This window comes from Sus scrofa, chromosome 14, assembly GCF_000003025.6.
Source record: "Sus scrofa isolate TJ Tabasco breed Duroc chromosome 14, Sscrofa11.1, whole genome shotgun sequence".
NCBI classification, from domain to species: domain Eukaryota; kingdom Metazoa; phylum Chordata; class Mammalia; order Artiodactyla; family Suidae; genus Sus; species Sus scrofa.
In genome coordinates this window covers 13,201,127-13,216,491 of record NC_010456.5, presented here as the reverse complement: position 1 = coordinate 13,216,491, position 15,365 = coordinate 13,201,127, and the positions used below count along the sequence as shown (strand labels likewise).

The 15,365-nt window shown below is 45.8% G+C and overlaps 1 non-coding gene across 1 annotated transcript; it reads left to right on the top strand.

Annotated features, from left to right (window-relative positions):
• Window positions 14,983-15,067, top strand: MIR124A-2 (microRNA 124a-2). Its single transcript, NR_031540.1, has one exon. It is a non-coding gene; the product is annotated as a microRNA 124a-2 (primary transcript).

Below are 15,365 nucleotides of genomic sequence, written 5' to 3'. Positions count from 1 at the left end.
GCAACCATCACATTCCTTTTATTTTTCTTATTGAAGTATAGTTGATTTACAATGCTGTGTTGATTTCTGCCATACAGCAAAGTGATTCCATTATACACACACACACACACACACACACACAAACACACACACACACACACACACACACCTTCTTGTTCATATTCTTTTTCATTACGATTGATCACAGGATATTGAATATAGTTCCCTGTGCTAAACAGGAGGACCTTGTATATCCATTCTATACAAAACAGTTTGCATCTGTTAATACCAAACTCCCAGTCCATGCCTCCCCCACCCTGCTTCCCTTTGGCAACCACAAGTCTGTTCTCTATGTCTGAGTCCACGTTCTTTATCTCACTTAATTCTCAGTCCTGCTTCAAGAGGTACTATTATTTATACCCGACAAGTAAAACAAAGGCTGGGTGAGGTTAAAATGTGTAGGCTAATTTGGGTCTTTTACAAATTCCTAGTTCTTCCAAGAATTATGGTTTTTAAAATAGTTCTTTTCTCTGATCCTCCTTACCAGAATGACCATTGCCCCTGAAATGGAAGGAAATGTTCTCTCCTTGACGAAAAGCAATTTTCTGCAACATTCTGGATCAAACGTGTAGTTAGAGCAGGAAAATGTCATTGAACATTTGGAGACTTTGACTCTAAATTAGGCATCCCATGGGGACTTTCGGGTTTTCTCAGGTTTTTCTCCTATCTTTTTTTTTTTTTTTTTTCGGGTTTTCTCAGGTTTTTCTCCTATCTTTTTTTTTTCCCTGTGGTTTCCAGTTCAAGTTAAGATTGCACCATATGCTTAGGAACCTTGGCTTTTTAATGCAGCTCTACCCCTAGTTGTGGGATCTGGAATAAGTCACTTTACTTTTCTGAGTCTCAGTCTTCTCATTGAAAAACTGACAGCCAAGACTGAAGGATCTCTGTGAACACTGAAATGTTTATGTATGTGTTTATTCATTCACTTATTCAAGCATTTCTTGAGTTTCCCCATGACCTGCCAGATGTAGTGCTGTGGAAGGAATTTTAGAGATAGCCTCCTCCAGCCCCATAAGTTTTCAAGCCTGGAGACATTATTTGCCAACAAGTGTGGTTCCAGACTAGCCCCATCAAGATGCTGTCTGTCTTTCCATGAAATTTACCTTGAGTCTTCCTCCCAGCTCTAAACGATCTGAATTTCCTCTTTCCTTGTTCTTTTCTATAACAACATTTGTTGAGTACTTACTCAATAAAACACAGTGCCAGGCACTGTGCTAAGCAGTTTTCATGCATTACGTCATTTAATCCAGACAATAATCCTATTCAGAAGATAATATGATTAGCCCTGATTTGCGGATGAAGAAACTGGCAAAATTGTACAGTTAAAGACTAGGGGGGACAGAGTTTCTGTTTGGGATAATTAATGGGAAGGTTCTGGAAATGGATAACGGTGGTAGTTGCACAGTATTATAAATGTACTTAATGCCACTGAATTGTACAATTTAAAATGGCTAAAATGCTAAGTTTTATGTTATGCATATTTTACCATGGTAAAAAAAAAAAAAAGTAGAGGGGAATTTAAACATAGGTAGCATCCATCTCTGAAACTTTCTACCCTTTTTGGCTATTCTCCAATAAAATTTAAAAAACAAAACAATAAAACCTTCTACCCCTAGTCAATCACTCATCACAACCACAGACAGAAATCAGAAAGGAATGTGTTCTCTCTCCAATAGAGAGGAAGCTTAAGAATTTTTTTTTAAGTTTCTTAAAGAGTCACAAAACTGTGCCCAGGGATCAAGAAATTTATTTCTGTGCTGAAGGTCAGCAGTAGCCTATTCTGAATGATGATCAGATTCCCAAGTTTGGAAGAATCAGAAATCACTTCCACCTTCCTTCTTGCATTTCTCTTCCAGCTAACACTGGAAGCTAACACTCTGCCTACAAACTCAATTCGACTTCAAACATTTAAATATCAGATGGCTCCTTTGTACAGGTCCTGACTCACATGTTGTGGAGAAGCAGAGATGAGAAATATACAGTTTCTGCCTCAAAAAGTTTACAGTCTAGCAAAAGGGATAAGTAAAGAATTACAAAGGAAAAGTCATTGAATAGAATTGCTGAGCACCTATGCTGGATGTAAAGCCAACGGAGATGAACAAAACATGGTGTTAGTCCATTGCAAAGGTGGTGTAGATTTGGTTCAAAGGGCCTTCAGAGAAGAGAGACTATATTCTGCTGAGAGGGATAGGTGTTTGCAGGAAGGACATTTCACATCCATAACATAGCCATGGACCAATCCCATATGGTATGGGAGTCTGAACCTCACCACCTGTTCCCACTTTTTTCTCTTATCATTATTTCTTTTCTTCTCCTTTCTTTGGGCTTACTCTGTTTTTTCTTTTCTTTCTTTTTTTTTTTTTTTCAACTTCCTGCATTGAACACTTAGGTTATTAATCTTTGGTCTTTCTTCTTTACTAATATAAGCATTTTAAGCCTATAAGTTCTCCTTTAAGTAGTTCTATGATGACAAGACACAAAATCTTGATTATCTTAATTAATTAATTATTATATGATTTTTTTTCTTGGACCAGTGAGTTATTTAGAAATGCTTTTTTCCCCAAATGCATGGAGAGAAGCAGGTGGGTTTTTTTTGGGGGGGGGTGTTTTTTGGTTTTTTTTTGACTAATGATTTGTCACTAAATTATATAGTAGTCAAATAACACAATCCATAAAACATCACATCATAATATTTGTTGGAACTTCATTTGTGACCTAGTGCATGATCGATTTTTATAAATCACCCTTGTATGCATAAAAAGCACATGATTTGTCTAATTCTTGATAAGGCATTTCCAAGCCTGACCATTAAAGCAAGCTTGACAGTGTGTTGTTCAAATCTTTTAGATCCTTTCCAACTGTTGCTCTCAATTACCAGGAGAGGTACATTAAAATCTCTTACGATTTTTTCCAATTTGTTGAGTTGTCCCTAAAATTGCTTCACTTTTGGCTTTTATATTTTGAAGCTATGTTTATAGGAGCATACAAGTTTAGAATTATTGTTCTACTTAATTGTCCTTTTTAAATTATTCGTTATGTGGATACCATCTTTATCATCAATAATGTCTTTATCTTCAAGTCTATTCTATATGACATTAATAAACTACATCAGTTTTCTTTTGGTTAGTATTTGCCTACTATTTCTTTTCTCATTTTTTTCCTTTCAACCTTTTTGTTCCACATTTTAGATGCAACTTTTATGAATAGCATACAGCTACTAGATTTTATTTCTAGTCCAGTAATAGTTATTTCCTTCAAGCTCTGCTATGCAATTAAAAGAGTAGTCACATATCTTCTCTAAAACTTTAGGCATTAATTCCAGGAGGTTTTTCAGGTTTCTTATTGCAGAAATTAAGGGTCCAGGACCCTACTATTTAAGATTCTAAGGATGCTTTTTACAATGTCTCCCTTAGGATATTAAAAATTGGCTCTTCTCTCACTCAATCTATGCTGTTCCATCACATCAAACAAGTCCTAAATTTCATCTTTTCCCTCCCAGACATCCCCAAAGAACTTCACATCTACAGTTAAAGTTTTCAACGTCTCCTCATGTTCCTGTTAATAGATTGTGAAATGATGTGAAAGTGAAATGATGATCAATTAGAAACTGTAGGTCGTCAATTCCTTGGAAACACACCTTAACTTTAAGGCTCACATGTCCAAAAGAAAGAGAGTTCCTTAGACCCTTGGAAAACATGATTACAACTGGCCTCTTCTTTCATTAATGATGATGTCATTACCACAGACATTGGGGAACTTCTCTGGCTTTTTCATTCAGAAGAAAGCCAATTACACTAACAGTCTTTCTTTGCCAACAGCAACATGGCTTTCTTTTTTTTTTTTTTTTTTTTTTTTGAGGTAAAAAAATGTCTTCAGCTAATGTCGTGGAGCACTTACTATGACAAGGTGTTGTGTTAAGTGTCTATCACGCGTTGTGCCATTTTATCCTGATGACAACTCTCTGAGGTAGGTATAACTATTAGTCCTCTAAAAGAGAACCTCAGAAGCTTGGGGTCCTGTCAGCACTGTGCTCAGGCCCAGTGCAAAAGCAAATCAGCAGACCCTTCAAACCCCACCCTCACTGTGCCAGCATATTTTTAGCCTTCTCATCTGAACCTCCTCTGCACACATACTTTGCCGACCTTTCCTCTTTGATTTCCAGCTACCTAGTAATGGGGCAGGGAGCTTTGGAAAGGCTCCTCTGGGCCTCAATGTCCTCATGGCCTCGCTCTGAGATTTTCTCCCATCTCTGACCACCACACATGCATCAGGGCCAAGACAGCCAGGCAGCCCAAGGGGGCAGTGTCCCCATCCTGCTCAAGCTCCGTTTCTGTGGGAGCTTCCGAGACTTTCAGGATTCAAAAACGTTCCCCAGGATTCAGGAGGCGTTCATAGATGTGTTTTCCCCTATTTCATAATTTGTTGTTTTCACATTGCTTGTTTATAACGGGTCAACTATAGGGTACATCATGAAACAACCCTTCCCCAGGTTCCCCTTCTGCTCAGGCCGGAGCCGGCCATGGACCCTGCAGCACGTGGCGTTACATTTCACCTGCCCACTTTCCTGAACCCTCTTTTTCTGGAGGGGAGGGTATGACAGGAGCAGGGGTCATGCCTGGCTCCCCCTTTTAGAGAGAAACAGAAAAATAAGTGCCAAGATCTTCTGTGTCGCCCAAGCACCCCTCAGCAGATTAGGGCTTCCCAAAATACTGAGAATTGATGTTACATTTTTTTGAAATTCCCTTAGAAGTATAAGGTGACAGCGAGGGGACAGTTAGGGAGTTAAGTTTGTCCTGCAAACTTCAGGAGAGAGCCTCCTGAGCAGGGAGCAGGGAAGAGAACAAAGGAAGATTGGAGCTCTGGGTCCCAGCCCTGCACCCTCCATGGGGGAAAGTGCTTTGTCCAGGGTAACCACAGCAAAACAAGAACTAGAACACAGGCCTCCTGGGCCCCAGACCAGCAGCCCACCCCACGCAGGCAGCGTCTTGCCAGCATGCCGTCTCCTTTACCAGACAGGGAACTCTCAGTTGTTGTTGACATATGACAAGTGAGGAATTTGGAGTAAAATGGCATTTTTCCCTGTCCTGGGGCAGTTCAATAATTTAATTATATGTATATAATTAATATGTATATAAAACAGAGAAACAAATCCCATAAAAACTAAATTCCCATCGTTCTTTTATTCCCTCCTATGTTTTCCATCACTTGCTTTAGTTTTCCATTCGGCTTTTTTCCTTCCTTCCTCCCTCCCTCGTCTTTTTTTTTTTTTTCTTTCTTTCTTTCTTTTCTTTCTTTCTTTGTTGTTGTTTAGGATCAGCTCAGCATATCTAATCATGCACTGAAAACAGGAAACATCTCTGCCAGGCAGGGGTCCTGCTTATCAGCCCTGTCTTGGGGGAGACAGGAAGCAGGAGCTCTTCCAGAACCAAATGGAAGTATCTTCACCTTGATTTACAGTCCTCCATCCCAAGAATTTCCCCGGGCACCCTGTCCCCAAAGGGGACCTCCTAAGTCCTTCTCTATTTTCCAGCTCCCCTCCCCCACTCCACCCCAGGTGATGAACCGCCCCGTGACCATTAACACGCTGTTTGAATACAGAATGTTATTATCACTACATATCATCTAGATAGGCTTTCTGGGTTGTACTAAGATGTCAAAATGATGCAAGCCAACATTTTTATTATTTAGGATACAGTATACTAAGTTTATGTTGATTACGCTAAGTATCATCTTTGAAAGATAACTAGCATTAAAGTGTTGATAATGTTCCACTTTTGCAATCATATTTGCATAGTGTACAACAGAGTTTAGCAGGAAAAATTATCTTAAGTGGGGTTTCTCATCTGCTCTGTCAGTCTCATACTGCTTGCTTCAACTTGGTACAGGAGGCAGGACAGACGCTTATAATTTTTTTTTAATATCAGCTTTATATTACATAATGTTGTTCTGGTTTCTTTTGGGAAGCCTGCAGCACGGAATCTTTGAGGCCAGTCATACCTGGATTCCAATTCCAGCTTATGCACTTGAGAAAGTCATTTAACCACTCAGGGAAGCAGTCACCTCTTCTGTAAAATGGAGTTAGCAAGGCTGTGAGGTTGCAGATCATAACTGGCAAACACCTAAAGAGCACTATGCCCGGCACGGAGCTGGCTGGCATGCAGTGGCCCTTTGTTTTACCTACGTTTTTAAATGCCCGTTTACCGCGTTTGGAAATTAAAGATGGAAAGTAAACTGACTTTGCCTGCACTACACATCTAGCTGACGATTCTGTGGCCTCCCAGCAGAGTTATGGATGCAGATAATCTGTTTAATGCTGCTCAACACAGAAGGGACACTGATTTTATTTTATGAGCAATAGTTGAATTTCTCCTGAGTGTCGGCTACTGGGAAATAAATATTCTAGATTTCATCTATTCATTCATTCATTACAAACAAGCTATGCTCCAAACGACCCTTGTTCTTCCTTTCCCCCTTTCCTTTTTTTCTTTTTTTTTCTTTTTCACACTCCCCAGGCCCACTACAGTCTTTTGGCCCAATTGGATGTTATTTTTCATTTTCGTCTTGTCACCACCTAATGTCCAAATTTATTTAAATCATCCTCAGACACAATCCTACAAGATATGAATCACATTTGTGTTTTTTTTTTCCTCTGACTTGTCAGCTGTCTCATTCATGATTGACAAGATTTCCATTTCAGTAATTTCTACTAATTCGGCTTCAAATCTGTATATTTAATGAATACACCAATTGGCACCTCATTATTACTCAGGACCATTTTTCCGAGCGTAATGCACTGGTTTCATAACTTAGAGTAGAGGGAAGCTGCCTCTAAATGAAACTCAAAGAAAGCCTTGTCCAGTTTGCATTAAAACAATATCTGCATATAGATATGAACATTATTTTCTCTCCATAATCTGATCCTTTATGCATAGGAACACTCTGTGTGCATGCTCCCGTCAGACTCTTAAACACAAACAAGGCTTTTCTCTTTGTAAAGGTATGTTGAAGAGTATATCTCTGCATAAAGATGAAAAGAAAAACGGATAGTTTGCTCGCACCAAAAAAAACCCCAGTCCCAGTTCTCCAATGCAAACACAATCTGACACATGCTAAAAATTGCCTGAAGCACTGGCAAGTTATAGATCTCCCTGGGGCAGATAATTCATTAGGAAATAGCCTCATGCCCTGTGTAGCAATTGAACAAAAATATTTACTTGTGGTAATATCAGATGATAAGGGTAACAGGGCTTCTTTCTGAACGAGGGGGGAGGGGGGAGAACCCTGCCGAAGTTGCCCATCATAAGCATTGCAAATGAATCATTAGTCTTCATCCTGCAATCTAGGTCAGGATGGAGCTAAAGGGGAGGGCTTTTAAATCTGCTACAGGGCTCGGCTTACGTGAAGACGCAAGAGGCAGACAGTTACATGGCGGTGAGGCATTCAAAGGGGCATAAAAAAGGGCTTTTCACCTGATACAGGGACCCTCTCCTGACTCAGAGAGTGATCAAGAATAAAGAGGGTTGTACTTTCAGATGAATGCCATTTAAACACACACACACACACCACACACACACACACACACACACACACACACACACCCCACTTCTTTAAGCTTTCTGTATTCAACTTTTCAGGTCCTGAACAGTATCTGCTGGGTAGATACTAAAAGAGAAACAATACCTTCCAGACTCAGGAACATGTGAATTTTTTAAAACAACAGAATCATACATTATTTGTGTTGAAAGGGACTTTAGAAACCACCTACTCCAAGCACCTCATGTCGAAGAGGTTTCAGATCCTCTATGATAGAGTAACTAGCTGGCCCAAGGTCATAGAAGTCATCTTCATAACACCACAGTTTATTTTACTTTGTTTTTTTTCCCCCCAAAGTTTCCTTTTTTGTACAATATGAATAATTTATTAAATAATGCAGAAGCAAAACAAATTGACTTGGTAACTGCTACCTGATAAACTAGATCTGTGTCAGAGACTCTGGCCATTTGCCTCATTCTTCACCCAAAATAATTACAAAAGGATAGTGTTTGCCAGACTTCTGTCCTGGGGGCGGGGGGGGGGGGGTCCTTCTGCAAAATCTCCAGCTCTGGCTTTCATATGATTATCTTCTAGACATGTTGTGATACTTAATTCACTTGACCAAAGGCTCTGAAGCTTTTGTGTGGCTCTTGCCCTGTCCTTCTGGGGCGGCAAGTGGTTGACAGTATGCCTTTTCTGAAATTTGTCCTGAAATATCTCTGGAACTAAAGAAATTCAAATAGAAAAACCTGAATTCAAGCTACACAATGTATGTAATTGCCGGGGTCAGTTTGGCTTTGACTCACAAAATCATAAGAAGACCTGAAGTTCAAACATGATAGGAGAAAAATACATAGATAAAAAATGAAAAGAACAGATTTTGTTCTTAACTTTACCACAGAATTTGCTCCAGCTGTCCACATTATATCTAGAAGCAATTTTTCCTTCTCTGGGCCTCAATTTCCTCTTCTACTAGAGTGAGAGGAATGATGTCTGGGCTTCCATCATTAGCTATGCCATTCAAATAATATCTCCAAAATTGTTTTATTTTCTTAAAGCCACAGTCACCACAAAACTATCTGTAGCTATTTCCAAAGATGCGAACTGACACTAAAGGAACACTTCAGGATCTGCTGAATGGACATCAAGCTTTCAAAGGATGTAGTTTCATTATTGAAATAATTCCCCCAACAAAATGGTGACTGACTTGGGACTCAGCTGATGAATCTAATCCTCTAACCAGCATTTACCCCCAGATTTTACATTCCAGGTTGATCTTTAAGGGTTCCCCCCTCTTTCTTATTTTAAAATATTTAAGGCCTGAAGAGAAGTGGGTTCTAGAGGATGCAGAATGTGAACACACGCAGAGATAAGTAAGAACAAGCCTGTTTCTTATCTAGCCTGAACATTTCAGTGGGGACAGAGTTTTGTATTCAGTTCCTCCAGCTACCACAACTTGAAGGTTATAGAATACTCTATTTCAGGACACCTTTAAAAACGAGGAGCCTGTTTCAAAGTACTGCAGAGTGTTATTTTGATTTCTGCCACAGGATGAATCACTCCTCCTGAATGCAAACACCAGCAAAGAATGCGTTAGAGGATCCGCCATCATATTAAAAATTAAATCCGGCTGCATTTCATAATGGGCTTTCCTTTTTAAAGCACGGTTTCATCTTCTCACCATGGAAATTGCGCTCTGATGGCTGTTCTTTATGGTTAACACTGAGGCATCAGCTGAGGTCAGAACCCTGCTTCTCTGAACAGGGAACCACAAATGTCACCAACACATGGTATGCTTGGCAAATAATATATTTCTTTCCAATCTCCTGTGTCTTCGGTTTGTCTAACGCCATGCTTGTGGTAAGCTGGAGAGAGTTTATTTCTCGGGTCTTCTTCCCTTCCTTTGGTGGGACCAGCAGGAGGCATGCAATTTACAATGGATTCAAAAGTGCACCTCTTGTGATTTTTGTTGTTGTCTTTATTTTAACCTCCAAGAAAAGAGAGATTTAACTCAGTCTTCACCCCAGGCTAAGCTAATACTTAGGTCATGTCTGAGCTCTCTGGGGAACCCCCGCTTTATACCATCCGAGGGGCAATGGTGTCTTTTCACGTGGAGCAGCACAGCTGTCCAGCCATATGGGCCCCAAACAGCCCAGTCAATCGGATTTGGGGAGGTTTTACAATGTAATTTCTTAACGTGTTAGTATTTGGGGTGAGTTTGATCAGTGGTATAGACAGCTCTTAAGCCAGAGGGTTTAGGTTTTAAGAAGCCATCACAAATGTCCCAGCATCTGATCGGACTGTTTAAAAACAGATATAAAAATCTGTGACGGGGGAAAGGAGAGGACTCAATGACCCCCTGGCTAGAGAAAGCCCCAGGGATATGCTCTAACTATTAATTCAGCATCAGCTGCTTTTTCTTTTTTTTTTTTTTTTTTTTCCTTTTTTCTTTTTCTTTCCTTTTCTTTTTAAACCTGGAGCTTCTCATTTAAGGCGTTCCCACTCAGGCCTGCAGAGCCTGTTACAAAACCATCCCTCTGCTCCCCTCCCCCATGCCGCAAGATGAGAGAGCAAATATCCTGCATTGCAGCAAAAGGCTCAGGAGGACCGCACAGAAACCGTCCTCCAGTGAAACAAAACCGGGCCTTTAAGAAAAACCGAGGGAAGGGCAGCAGCGGTGTGTCCTGCTGCCCTTCAGTCAAGACAACCTGGAATTCCAGCCACAGCCCCATCCCTCCATGTAGAAGGGGTACAGGAACTGCCTGTTTAAGGAATTCTTAACAAATAGGAAACACATAGTCCTGAATCTAAAACCCTTATCAAAATGGTGGAATCCCTGAGCCAAGCTACCGCCGATATAGTTTTTTCCACCAGAAAAGTATTTTAGTTTGAGGGGAACGTTGTCAGAACGGTAAGTTTTCGCCGGTATGATTTCCCGGATGACGTTTCTTTCCAACTACAGTCTTCAGAAACTAAAAATCTACGGCAAGGATGTTTTATATTCTTTTCTTCTCCTCTTTCTGTCTCTCTTTCTCAGACAATTTAAAGCAAAGCTTTCAGCTTCTTAGCATTTGCCAAAAAATTACTTATTTTTAAGCTTCTTTCGGTACATCGTTGGAAGCAAAAAGCCAGTGCTGAGAGGTTGTGAGACTGCTATTCTTTTAATGGGGCAAATGCCCAATAATTGACAAGAACAGAAATGGCCTGGGGGTGAGCCGGGGTAGGGCCCAGGGTCACCATTCCGTGGGACTGTCCCAGCTCGGGTGGGGCGCATCTGCCGCGACCCTGCAGGACCACTCCCGGCCGTCGCGCGCGGGCCATCTGATTTGAGGAGCTGCTTTTAGCTGTCAGGAGCTTGTTCTTTCTACCCATCGTTCGCTGCCCAGAATCCAGCGCAGCCCAAGGAACATTTAAGATTTTTTTCTTTTCTTTTTTTCTTTTCTTTTTTAAGTCATCAAAGAAGAAAAGCCGAAGTGGGGGAAGAGATGGGCCCTGCGTGTGCGGATGTCGCCGGGGTGAGGGTTGACTCCCGCAGCTGCAGAACCGACTCTTGGGAAAGACCGAAGATTTCTCACTGCTGGCGCTGGGTTTCTGTTGGGGGTCGGGGCAGGGGTGTCCCTGGGTTTTGTTCTCATGGGCAGATTCATTCTGAGTCCTTCCTTAAGGCCAAGCTAACCCCGCGCTCCCGGAAAAGCACTCCACACGACTACACCAGCACAACAAAAGGCGCCTCCCGAAGTGAGTCTAAACGTTCGCGGGACGGGTGGCGGCCGGACGTGGAGACGCACTTCTGTGCGCTCTAATCTCAGGCGTCCATCTGGCCCCCGGAGGAGCGGGCAGCGCGGGCTGGCGGGCGGGAGGGCGCCGCGGGCAGAGAAGGGGGAGCCGGGACGGCGCGCGCACGTACCCAGAGGCGCGGGCACGCGCGTCCGCTCTCCTTCACGTTCACCTTGACTGCAGGGGGGGGCGGGGGATGGGACTACCTCTCCCCCCGCCCCGCCAAGACTAGCCCTCTCCCCACCCCCGCTGCTGTCCTGCCCTGACGCCTGCTCTGGGCTGGGGGCGGCGGGGGCGGGAGGTGCAAAGTCGCTCCGGTCGCCGCAGCGGCGGGACAGCCGCGCGCTCTCCGCAATGATGTCAACTGCATCCTCCGCAGCACCCCCACCACCACCCCACCCCGGGCCTCGGCCGCCTCCCGGCCTGCGGAAACTCTTGTCCCGTGCGTCCAACCTGGGGTTCGTAGCAGAGAGCTTGCAGTGCCCTAAGCCCCTCACTCCATTTGCCATAGCTGAAGAGACGGGCTGGACCCACTGCGGCCACCAGGGAGGAGGAAGGGGAGCAGGGCGGGGGACCAGGTGTAGGTTTGCTGGCCGGGGCCGCTGAGCAGGTCGGCCCGGGACCGACGCGGCCCCGGCTACGTTAAGGAGGCGAAGGGCAGGGACCACTGCAGGTGCCGCGCATGTGGGCACGGCGAAAGCGCCCCCTTCTCCCAGGATAGAAATGGATAAACGGAAGCGCGTGTGAATGTGGGGGTGCGAATCGCCACCTCCAGCCTTGGCTTTCCCGCTCTTCCGAGAGCTCCCACTTCTCACTTTCCCCAAATCCGCATTTTCCTTGGCACAGCTCTCCCCAAGCAAGAAGGAGAGGGAGGTACCCGGGGGCAGTGAGAATGACGTGAGCTGGTGCAGAGAGGGGGTGGGGGGCTATGGGCCCGGCTCTGTGGACTGGCTCCTAATCCTCTTGTTTTCGGTACAGTCAGCAGATGTGGCTTCTTTTAGCTGAATAATCCGTTAAAGGAATAATAATTTTTAAAAAGGAGATCGACCTCACCCAAAGAGGACGGCGAGCGAGATTAGGGCTTGGTAAGGATAAATTTAAAGGCTCCAAATTCTCTCTGTCCCTCTCTGCCTCCCTCTCTCCCCTCCACCCCCTCCCTCCTCCTCCCTCCCCTCCCCCCTTCTTCCCCATCCCCTGCAATCCGCACTCGACGCGAGTTCACGCGGAGGGCTGGATTTCCAGGCTGAACCGCAACTTGCGCTGCGCGTTATTATTATTCATCTGAGGGTGCTGCCGCCACAACCTTTGCCTCCTGCTCTGCTCTGCTCTCCTTCCCCCCGGCCGCCGCCGCCGCCAGCAGTGCAGTCTCTTCTGCACGCATGCTCTGGCTTACCAAAGGGAGATTCTGAATTTTTTATCATGCTCATGATCATCACCATGATGCTTCTTACCATGGTTATCATTTCCCCCTGCCAGGGGGAGCGACCACCAGCGCCTTCTCTCCGCCCGCCCCTTCCCCAGCGTAGGAAGCAACTCGGGCCCGGCCCGGCGGCCGCTCCCTAGATGCGGACTCCCTTTGCCTCTCAGCATCCCTTCCTTCTTCATCTGCATATATATTATCTTGATCCCTTTTATCCCAGTAGATCTACTGCCTTTGGTGGGGCTGACTGGAACGCTGCGGACTGTGACCAGTCTCTTAAAAAGAAGAACAAAAAGAGGAAGACCCTGAGTGGATCCTCGGACAAAGCGCTTTGGGCTCGGCGTGAAGGGACGCGCGGGAGAGCTGGCAGGGGAGAACGAGTGGTCCCCCGTGCCGAAGGGCGCCCGCCGGGCGTGCGGACCTCTGAGGCTATTCGTCTTGAATTTTTTTCAGCCTTTTGGTATGCTTGAACAGTGTCATTGTTGGGGAAGGGTTGTATTTGCTTGTTTGTTTTCTGGGAATAGGAACAGAATTGTGGGAGATCAGGTAGACTTAACTTGGCTTTCCTGCTTGCTGCCTCATCCTCGAGATCCGGGTACTGGAGAGGAAACTGGGGAGCGGAAGGCTTAGAAAAGAGTAGAAGCCGGAGATGATGCTTGGACGGCTGAGGGAATCGTGACGGGAGGGGGAGGACAGTGGGGATGGGCCAGCTGGTGGAGCATTAGGAAAAAAAGGGGTCTATTTTAACTCCCCTTTGGGTTCAAGGGATGAATTTTGCTGGGGATGAGAATCCCAGTGTCCGTTGATAGGAGCTCTGAGAAATTGATGAAAAATTTACATGTCCATGCACACACTTAAGGCAGCTGCATTTGTGTGTAAACAGAGTGGAGCTGTAGAGGAGGGTATGGAAGGAGGGGGTTTAAAATAATGTCTTATTATTCCCTTGGCTTTGAGGACTCTCATCCTCTGGCCCTCTACCACCACCACCACCACCACCCCCTTTTTTTGACCCAGGGACCCAGCGCATTAGACAAGAGTGACCTTTTAAATCTGTGCCCACGCTTTACCTGGTAAAGCCCATTGACACTTTGGGGTGGGGTAGGGTGGGGTGAGATGGGTAGAGTGGTTGGGGTGTTTTGAAGACATATATATACAGATATATATTCATTCTTCTGTCTCTCCCCCTCTCCCTCTCTCCCTCTCTCCCCTTCCCTCCCTCTCTTCTCCTCCCTCTCTCCCTCCCTTTCCTCTGTCTCCTCCTCCCTCTCTATGCCCCCCCTCACTCTTTCTCTTCCTCCCTCCCACCTCCCTCGCTCCCTCCCTCCCTGCTGCATTTTGCATGAGCTATCTAGGTCATTAGCATTTTAGCGTATGCAAGACTTGACAAAGCTGATGAGGGGCCAGATGGGCCTCGGTCTTATGGGTGTTTTTTTCCCCCCTCCCCCCCCCCTTTTTTTTCCTCTTTTCCTTTTTTCCCTTCACCACTTGGGACCTGAGCGAGAGGACTGCAGCAGCCGAGTTCCGGAAGGCTGATTCCCCAGATCCCGACCCCGGACCCCGGCAGCTCGCCCCTGCTGCACGCCCGGCCCGGCTGCGCCAGGACTCAGCGAGCGAGGTAAAGGCGGCGGTGGCACGCCCTGCGGTGGCAGCCGCTGCCGAGTCCCTGCTACCCTGCTTGTTCCTCGCCCTCGTCTTCCCCCTCCTGGCCCCCCTCAGTTTCCTGGGCAGAGCTGAGGGCGAGGTGGGTGGGTAGGATTTGCTGCGCTAGGGCGAGGTGGGGTTGGCGGTGTTTTTTTCATTGTCTGGGGACTGCCCGGGAGGCGAGGCTCAGGGAAGGGGCGAGGGGAGTCGGGATAATTAACACGGGGGAGGCACCCCTCCGTCTCCCACTTCCACCCACACCCGTCAACCCACCACCCCCTCCGCTTTGCAGGAAAAAGCCTGGATCCGAAAGGATGCGGGAGAACAAAGAGCCTTTGGAAGACGTCGCTGTTATCTCATTGTCTGTGTGATTGGGGGAGCTGCGGTAGGGAGGATGCTGTGGTCCTTTTTCTCCCTGCTCTCCCCCACCCCCACGTCTCTCCCCGCTGTCAGTGCGCACGCACACGCGCCGCTTTTTACTTGTTTTTCCTTGTTTTCTCATTCCATCTTCTCCCCATCCCCCTTCCTTTCTTCCACCTTGCTTTCCTTCCTCCTTTCCTTCCTCAGGAGAAAGGCCTCTCTCTCCGTGTTCACAGCGGACCTTGATTTAAATGTCCATACAATTAAGGCACGCGGTGAATGCCAAGAATGGGGCTGGCTGAGCACCGTCGATCCGCGAGGGCCCTCCGAGGAAGGAGCCACAGAGCCGGGTCGCCTTCCGCAGAGCTCGGCGCTGCGGCTTCAGGCGGGAGGGGTCACGGGCTCTCGCCGGCTGGGCTGCCCCAACCGGAGCCCTTGGGGTGCGGAGATGTGTGGCTTGTGACGGAGAGGGGCTTAGAGATGCAAACAGACTGAGAGAGAGAAACAGAAGCTGATTCTGTGACAGAAACACAGTTCTATGCAAGCACAGATGCGGCGGGTGGAGTGGTGGTGATGTGAGCGCATTGCGGAGGGC